We start from the raw sequence: 9,974 nt of genomic DNA on the forward strand, positions 1-9,974 counted from the left end.
AGAGGTGAACCAAATTTCATTTTTGAGTTATTTGTGAACAAAGTTTGTGAAGCAAAGAGTGAAGAAGCTTGAAATATTCTTTCGTTAAAATCCCATCCCAACTTCTTAGTTCTACCAAAAGTGTCCCTTTTTTTATTATTTTCACTTTCTTTCCATAGTTTGCTATATCATACTAATAACATTTGTTAATTTTTGTAGAAGAAACTGTTGGACTTCATTTCTAAGTTTTTGGTACCCATTAGCATATTTGAATATGTAAGTAGTCATAGGAACTTCGGCAAATCTAATATAGTTATATGAATTTTTTTAGATAATATTTATATTTTATTGGATGGTTAGGAGAAAATATCTAGGTGTTAGTTACAACTTTTTCATGTGATTTAATGAGGTCAAAGTTCCTTTTTTCTGCATTTATTTATTTACATTTTGTTTCAAGTAGAGGTTTTCTTTCTTGGAAAAAATAAAAAGAATGTGAGTGACTTTGGTATGTGATGCAATGATATGTGTTGTTAACGTACACCGGGTGGTTGGTTGCACAAATACAGGAGGATGATTTAGGGCGAAGAATTGGAGAAGCTAATAAGAAGGAGTTTGGAGTGACTGACAGATTGGAGTAGGGGCAGGTTGTTGTTGTTGATTTAGGCGTTGGAAGAGATCAGAGATGAAAAAATAAGTGGATATGTAGAACGTGTTGATGAGGTTAAGTCCTTTCCAAGATTTTTCTAACCGTAAATGCAAACCAAAAAGTAGAATAACGATCCCTTGCGTTAGGATCTAAAAAAGGCATTCCTTTTTCAAATAAAAAAATTTCTGCAACAAAAAGAGTAAGTTAAGTTGAAGAAGATATGGTAACTTTTCAACGACGAATATTTAAAAGAAAAGGTTGCTAAGTCTATCTTTAATTACTTAATACTTTAAATTAGTAACTATTTTTTTTGTATGTTATATTAATATTAAGTAATATCTATTGATGCAGCACTTTAATGGCTTCAGAAGTTAGATGATGTATTCAGTTTTAAGTTCTCTTTGATAGTTTTAAGTTCTACTAATATTTTGTTGACTTTTGCAGAACTGTTGCATGTGTTTCGTGAGCATCTTGGATATGTAGTTAATTGTAGGACTTCCTCAGATTTGATCTAATTATGTTAGCAAACTAATAAGAACTAAGAGTAAACCTAAATCAACTTGCCTTCATTGACACTTCATGGATTTAGAAAGCACCAAGAATGCACGTAAAAGACCAAAGTGGATGGAATAATGATGAAATAGAACAACTTGAGATACAAATGTCCCAAATCAGGTTAGATACAAATGTCTGTCTATCCTATATTTGGGTTAAAAACTTGAAATACCAATATGATTTTCTAACTTGCTTTAATGACTCTGTAGCTCATTATTTAATGTGAAATAGTTCATGTCAATTTACATAGAGAGAAAGAGATGTATACGACAAGTTTGGTCACACCTATCAGAATAGAGAACAGAATAATGAATATATAGGTAATCTTTGATTTTTGCTCTTATCTGGATTTGGTGGTTTATGGAAGGACTTAAAGCCAAGATCTATCTAACTGATTTCACCTCCAGGGATTTACACTCGACTTAAAGCTAAGATCAAAGGTGTACTTGTGTTGTAGTTTAATGACAAGACTATTTTATGTTTTATTATCTGGCAAGGGTTTACACTACTGACACAATTTTAAAGGTGACTTTTCTATCTTTATTCTTTAATAATATCTCTGAGTCATTTTTAAATCTGTCTTTAGGATTTTCCTGAGAAAGAAAGAAGAAGAAAAGGGTAGAACAATACTATGAAAATGAACTAAAAATCTATAATAATAACGATTAATTATTAGTCACACTTTGAGCTTAGAAGAGATGCACTTTCCAAATGATTGATAGATTGGATAGTTGTGTTAAATAAGAAAATCCATAGGTTAGTCCATGTGATAGTGTCAGTGCTTTTGAATTTGGAAAAGCTACAGCTAAAGACAAATGGCATTGCAAAGCTAAATGAGTTTGATATGTTCAATAGAATAGATAAACATTAAAAGCATTCTTGGGTTTCAATTTCAGTTGGATATACTTTTCATGCTTTGAATACAATGTGAATTAGACAAGTTAAAGCATGTTAATATTTTCTTTTCCTAACTGTTGAACTGTTATAAAAAAATATGGCAGATTACATTACCATTTTTTTCATATTTGGAGACTTACGTGGCATCAAGTAGCTCCTTGGACTTCAATCAATTCCATTAATTTGTTAATCCTTTTAACTTCATTTTTGTTATGCATAACACTTTTAAATATGGGTAGCACTCTTGGATGTGTTTTAGCAATGAACTAATTTGTACTACCTCATAATTGATTTAACAAATATTCTGTTGCTTAATGAACCCAACTATTTTCTTGCTTGATGAACCAACCAATCACCTCAGTAATCTTTCCCTCCCTTATAAAAAGCCTTTTATTTGATGGATTTCTCTATTGGCTTACATGATCACATGGCTCATATTTAATTTTGACTTAAAAGATATGTTGATCAATTATTAGGAAATCAAAGTTGAAATTGACCTCAAAGGCCACGAGGTTCATTTATATTGCCTATTTTGATCTTTATCTTATGTGGTTAATGTTCTTATGGGTGAGTTATTCTTATAAAATAGTTGAACTTGAAACATTGTAATCTTAGTTTAATTTTCTTTTCAATGTTTGATGTGGTTATGTTCTTAGTTGAACTATATTGTTATAAAATTAGTTTGCTACGCTGTTTTTAATGAAACATTAGACCACAACTTTTAGATTTAAGTATTTAACTGGGGCCAAGAAACCTAACCAAATGAGCACAATCATATAATCCTTGAAATAATGCATTAGCCTTTACACATGATTGTTAATTCCTTCACGTTCCAAGTAAATTTCTTTGTGAATCTAATTATAACTTTCTCATATATAGGATCAGGTAAAACGACAACACTTGGTTTAGGAATTGAACCCTTTATAATATTTGGTCTGTTTTCTATTCTTTTTGGGAGAACTTCGAAAGGATCATTGTTTAGTGGGTTAAACTCCATATCAGACCTACTCATCATAGCTGACAAATGCATTAAACAGATATTCTCAATCTATATACATAGCATAGATTAATTATATCTTGCATATGTTCGAATAATAGTAATGTAAATGTCTCACAATTTTGATTATTGGACCATGTATTGTCTTTTTTTTTTATGAATTTGCTCTTCAAGAATACATGAGGTCCAATTATCATATATAGAACAAGCATTTGAGCTTACGAAGCAACTCAATTGTGTGAAATAAGAAAGACACGTATTATCAAAAGTTAATTGTTATTTTAATTAGTCGATATGATTATACACTATATTTTAATAATGTAGTGAGTTGTTGGCAACATGGTGCATTATATTTCAAGAGTTTGAATGATAATTATGTCTTATATGTTTTAAATTCTTCATATAGTTTATCAAGTGGATCATTTTAATATAATACTATCATTGTGCAGGTTGTGCTCAAGGGAGACGTACTTGGAGTAGATTGCTTGATACAGATGAAAATAGCACTTTTGATTCTAATGACCTAAATTATGACAGCACTGAGGTAAAAGATTGCAAAGAAATTGAGCATTCAAGTGCATATGACTTCTATTAGGAATATGAGCATTCAAATGAAAAAAAAATTCAACACCACCACCTGATTTGGTAGATTACAAAGAAAAAGCAACCGTAAATATGGAAGAATACTTTGTAACTAATGATCTTATTGCAACAATTGATGAACTCAAAGAACTTGAAGCGCCACAAAGGATTAATAGTTACCTTGCTTTGCATTTTGCCAAATAAAATATTTTATTGTCACAAAATATTAATAATTAGCATGCTCATTTCATTAATTCCATTCCAACTATTCATTCATAACTATATTAAATCAAACTTATGTCTTTTTTTATATGTATTGCACTGTAAGAATTCTATTTCAAAGTTAGTACTTATGAATTAGTACTTCACAAATATTATTGTAATGCTTAAACCATCTTTTCTTTCATTAAAGTCATTCTTCATTATTGATATTTCATAAAAGTTAAACTGTTTACTCATTGTCGATGATAAAAATAAATAGCAAAGATTCCAGATTATCATTCATATCTTCACAGCATCGCTCATGAATAACAACATAACAATGCTTTTTTACTATTCCTTTTTCTTATGCCTAAATTTTTATATATTTTTTCAAATAATAATGATACTCAATTATTTTTAATATCCAATAATATCTTAATTACGCTTTATGTTCACGTCATCATGGTTTTCATTTGTCTTTGTCGCGCATGGTGCAGATATTTTCAATACCAAATAAAAAATCAAATAGGTATTAACTTCATCTCATCAGTCATCATGGCCTAAACTTTCATAACAGGCCTAAAGTGTGTAGCATCTTATAAAAACGGTACCCTGAGAAAAATTTATTAATATATAATGGTTAACTAGCCAAATAGTAAATTCACACACTATTTAGCACTGTTAAATGATTTCTGAGAGAGTGACAGCGGTCCTATGTTGTTTTTTCCTCCTCATAATAGGATGTTGAAACTAGCGTGACTGGACAATGGAGCCTGAAAAGACGGATGAAGCGTTGTTTTGCACATAAGACTTTCAGGTAATTCAAACTTAGTGTATCCCTAATTCTGAAATTCCAATTTTCCAAATACAGTGGATAATCGTAGCATTTGATTGCTGATAACACCATCACACGGATTGCCTTTCGTTGATCAGCCAAATGTTTTTATTTCAAATTCTAAACAAAACTTAGTAGCAGGAATTTTCCAGCAAAAATTTTTGAATGAGTTTTAAACTTTTAATCTTCTTCAAAAAAAATTCGAATTTATCATTTCTCTCTCTCTCCCTCTCTCTTTTCTCAATTTGTTTCTCTCTCATTCAATCTCACAACCATTCACGATTAGAGAAAATACAGAAGCAAAAAGGAAGACTGGAAAAGGCATGAGTTGAATAAGAGGGCAAAGGGAAAGGTCTGCGAGTTTGACGGTGTTGTAGTTGGTTGGTATGCATGTTGAGGTTGGTGAACGAATCATTCTGTGGGAGAGGTGGCTGAGACCCTGCAGCAGCAGCGGCGGGTTTTGCCTTAGGAGTCGTGTTTAACCGAAGCACGACGCTGTGTTTGCTTCTGATTTTACCTGCTTAGTGTTTTGGTGGAATAGCTGCTGCGTTTTCAAACTTTGGTTCGGGATGTGGATCTCTTGGTAATGTGAAGGCTGATGAGGTTTTCGAAGACACTGTTGCTGTTGTTCATTGAGTTTTGAGAAGTTCTTCATCGCTCAAGGTCTCTAAAGATGGTCAGTTTTGGGTAACTTAATCACCTTATAGAGTTTCAATCTTTTTTTTTAACACTATTGGGCTTCAGTTTTCAACATTAGAGTTCTTTTCTTTTGCTGATTGCTTCAAACATGATTTTTTTTTGTCATTTTGTTTTGCTGTTTAGGTTTTGCACATATACCAACAAGTTTCAGCTTAAAGTGTTGTCGTAAATGATTCTGTAATTCATGGGTAAAAACAGGTAAGCATAGGATTCTTGAAGGTTCCATCTGATTTTGTATTTATGTTTATTATCATTCTACATTGCTTGAATACCAAAACCGAAGTTGACATCTCTTGGGACTAATATGGGTGTGTGCTTAATAAACATGGTTGATGATGGTTGTTAATAACAACAATGATATATATTATAACAAAATTAGTATTTCATTATAATAACATAACAGTGATAGGTGGTAATAATATGCAGTGAGAGTGGTTCCTATTTTCTATAGGCCATAGCAAATGTGATGATAAGAAAAATGATAAAATAGTTCTAGCAAAAGAGCAAAACCAAATCAAGTTTGATCATTTAGCAGTGGCAAAGGTGGTAGTGTCTCTTAATTGTTATTTTAATGGTGAAAGTAGTATAATTTGTTGTAAGGCAAGAATGGTCTTTATTTAGATTATTGCATTGTTTCTATTATTTTCAAAATTTCCTTTTTTGAGTCTTCTCATCACTGTTGATTTAAAATAAAGAAAACAAATTCAGCCATTGATATGTGTGAATTTACGGAATAATAAAAAAAAAAGAGCACTGGCCACCAAATAAATAATGTGAGTATACTATTGTTTTGACCTCCCCAAGACACCTAAAAATTTTGACATAATAGTTTTAAAAGAAAGAAATGATATTTTGGCTCTCCAAAAATGATCTCTGTTTGATAGAAAATACCAAATATGGCGTTTTTTGTTTTAGAATTTATTTGTGGGGTTTAATTCCTTTGCTTTTGCAGTGCAAAGATTTTCNTAAACCTGTCTTTAGGATTTGACTTAGAACGAAGGAAGAAGAAAAGGATAGAACAATACTATGAAGAAGAACCAAAAATCTATACCAATACTAATTAATTATTAGTCACACTTTGAGCTTAGAAGAGATGCATTTTCCAAATAATTGATAGAGTGGATGGTTGTTTTAAATAAGAAGTTTCTTCTATCCATAGGCTGGTCCATGTGATACTGTCAATCACACTGTTGAATTTGAAAAAGCTACATGTAAAGATAAATGTCATGGCAAAGCTAAATGAATTTGATATGTTCAATCGAATAGATAATCACATGGACTTCGAGCTTAGTTGATTTCTACTTTTGTTTTCTCAAGTGGCATTAAAATTTGAGCATAAGATCAGGAAAGGCTATAAGCATATAACTATGGCCCTTCTTATGATGAAAAAGGATAATCTAACATTGGTACATGGCTTATCCCTTTAGATTTTAATAATATATTTTTGTAGATATATGAGGACGTCTCATCTCTTTTATTTCTCTTTTTGATAAAATATTTTTCGATAAAAGAAAATAATAGTTATTTGCTGTCTTGTATGTGTGCTATGCAGATTGCAAATCTTTTGGATTGCACTTCATGGTCAGGGGCTGGACCAGGGCTAATGGACGATGTTACTCAAGGTGCTCTTCAAGTAGGACCAATTGGTGGATTCAAGTTTTAGTCATATGATATATCTTTGCCATAATGATTTAATTTATGTCCTATTAAAATAGAAATTCTCATTGTAATGGCTTTTTATGTAAATGCAACTTATTGAAGGAGGATGTGAAGCTCCAATCCACACAGTAACTCACCTTTCTTTATATTTATTTTAGACTAACTATGAATTGTGCATTTGTTCACTCCGTGCTTACATCTTTGATTGATGATGTCTTTTACTACAAATTCTTTTAGTGTTCAGCTACCACAACATGTTGGAGACAGTAGGTTCTTCTATGGCATCCCTTCATTGAGTTTTCAGAAATATCTCAGGAACTGAAGACAATATACACGTATGAGGTTTCATGATTTCTCAACCACTCCTAATTTGATTTTATTTGATTTGCTGTGCCTCAACTTTGTTATGAACATACCTATTAAGAGAGTCTCATTGCTATTATCATGATTCCCCTTTGGCAAAGGATGATACGGAGTTGGGGTTGAGGTTCAAACAGAAACTGTGCCATTTGTATCAAGATGATAGCTTACTCTGACCTGCCCATAAAATTTGTTCCTAATATTTTATTGTTAGATAGCTTACTGTATTTGGCTTTTTATAATTATATTGCTGATTTTTTATCGTTTTCATGTCTTATGTCAGTTCTTAGACATTGAGAATTCGAGGTTGCAATTGACCTGGATTGTAAATATGTTAAGCAATCCTTTTATGTGTTAGCTATTAGGAATAGTAAATATATAAATAAGGAATTTAAAATGGCTTATAAGAATTCCTTTATTTGTTGTGTACTTATCTGATTTGTAGAATTGTTGTACATAGAAGTAAACCAGTTTTCAATTTTGATTATTTGTGAGCAAAGTTTGTGAAATAAAGAGTGAAGAAGCTGAAAATATTCTTTCGTTACAATCCCATCCCAACTCCTTCGTTCTACCAAAAGTATCCCTTTTTACTTATTTTCACTTTCTTTTCCATAGTTTGCTATATCATACTAATAATATTTGTTATTTTTTGCAGAAGAAAGTGCCTGGCTTCATTTCCAAGTGTTTGGTACCCACTAGCATCTTTAAATATGTAAGTAGTCAGAGGAACTTCCTCAAATCTAATATAGTTATATGAATTTTTTTAGATAATATTTATATTTTATTGGATGGTTAGGAGAAAATATGTAGGTGTTAGTTATAACTTTTTATATGATTTAATGATGTAAAAGTTTCTTTTTTCTGCATTTATTTATTAATTTATATTTTGTTTCAACTTGAGTTTTTCTTTCTTGGAAAAAATAAAAGAATGTGAATGACTTGGGCATGTGATGCAATGGTATGTGTTGTTAACATTCACCTAGTGGTTCGTTGCACAAATAAGGAGGATGATTCAGAGTGAAAAATAGGAGAAGCTAATAATAAGGAACTTGGAGTGACTGATGGATTGGAGTAGGGGTAGGTTGTTACTGTTGATTTAGGCGTCGGAAGAGATCAGAGATGAAAAAAATAAGTGGATACATATAATGTGTTGATGAGGTTAAGTCCTTTTCAAACCTTTTTTTAACCTTAAATGCAAACCTAAAAGTAGAATAACAATCTTTTGCATTAGGATTTGAAAAAAGCATTCCTTTTTCAAATAAAAAAATTTCTGCAACAAAAAGACTATGTTAAGTTGAGGAAGATATGGTAACTTTTCAACAAGGAATATTTAAAAAAAAAAAGGTTGCTATGTCTATCTTTAATTACTTAATACTTTAAATTAGTAACAATATTTTTTTGGTATGTTATATTAATATTAAGTAATATGTCTTGAGGCAGTTCTTTAATGGCTTCAGAAGTTAGATGATGTATTTAGTTTTAAGTTCTCTTTGAATAGTTTTAAGTTCTGCTAATAATATTCTGATGACTTTTGTAGAACTGTTGCATGTGTTTCATGAGCATCTTGGATATGTAATTAATTGTAGGACTTCCTCAGATTTCATCTAATTATGTAATAGCAAACTAATAAGAACTAAGAGTAAAACAAAATTAACTTGCCTTCATTGACACTTCATGAATTTGGAAAGCACCAAGAATGCACTTTAAAAATGGGAGATAAGCAAAAAAAATTGCTACAAAAACAAACTAAAGGTAACCTTCTTGAATCAATACAAGTTCTTTATATATTTATAAATTAATTCATATAAATTGAAAATTTTTAACCTCTTGCTTTCCTAATCTGACATGCTCATCAATTCCTCCTTCTATACAAGAATATGAGACCTATAGAAGTCAAAGGAATATGGATTGCTTCCAAATATTTTAAATTTCTGTTAAATTATAATCTTTCTGTCCATTTATATTCCAACTTGATGTAAAAATGAAAAAATGTTATTTAACAAAGCAGTGGATATTCATGGTTACTCATATTTTCCTCCAATTTTCCATTAGAGCATAGATCTAAATGACTGTGTCAATTTCTATCATTTTCCTATCTTTTATATTCCTTTTGTTTATTGTGTTTTCTTTATTGTTTACACCATTTTTGGAACATTGCATTTTTAATTAAAAGGAAGTACATAGTACAACACAACTAAAACATTCAATGGCTCTTTTCTTTATGTCTTATTACTCTGTGTTCAAATCGGTCAAAAGACCATTATATATGTTACATACAATATTAGTATTCAATCCAATGTTTTAAACAAAGCAGTTACACCATCCAAACACTACTACTACCCGCGCGTATGCGCGGGAGCTTCTGTTAGTATTATTAATGTTAAGCACTACAAAGAGAACGGAGATTAGCGGCGGTTTCTTTACCGATTTGCGGTAGTCGCTAAATAGAACACCAGCAGTTGAAGGACCGCCCGGGCGTGGGGAGTTGATTTTGCGGTTATTTGCGACGGTTTTAAAACCGAACCGCCGCTATTTAAAAACAAATTTTAAAAAATTTTTGTGAT

General features: G+C 31.1%; 1 long non-coding RNA gene across 1 annotated transcript; it reads left to right on the plus strand.

The window, feature by feature from the left end:
- Positions 1,350-2,127, plus strand: LOC110267575. The gene is made up of 2 exons (XR_002355339.1): positions 1,350-1,500; positions 1,588-2,127. It is a non-coding gene; the product is annotated as an uncharacterized LOC110267575 (long non-coding RNA).

Source organism: Arachis ipaensis, chromosome B10 (genome assembly GCF_000816755.2).
Source record: "Arachis ipaensis cultivar K30076 chromosome B10, Araip1.1, whole genome shotgun sequence".
Taxonomy (NCBI): Eukaryota; Viridiplantae; Streptophyta; class Magnoliopsida; order Fabales; family Fabaceae; genus Arachis; species Arachis ipaensis.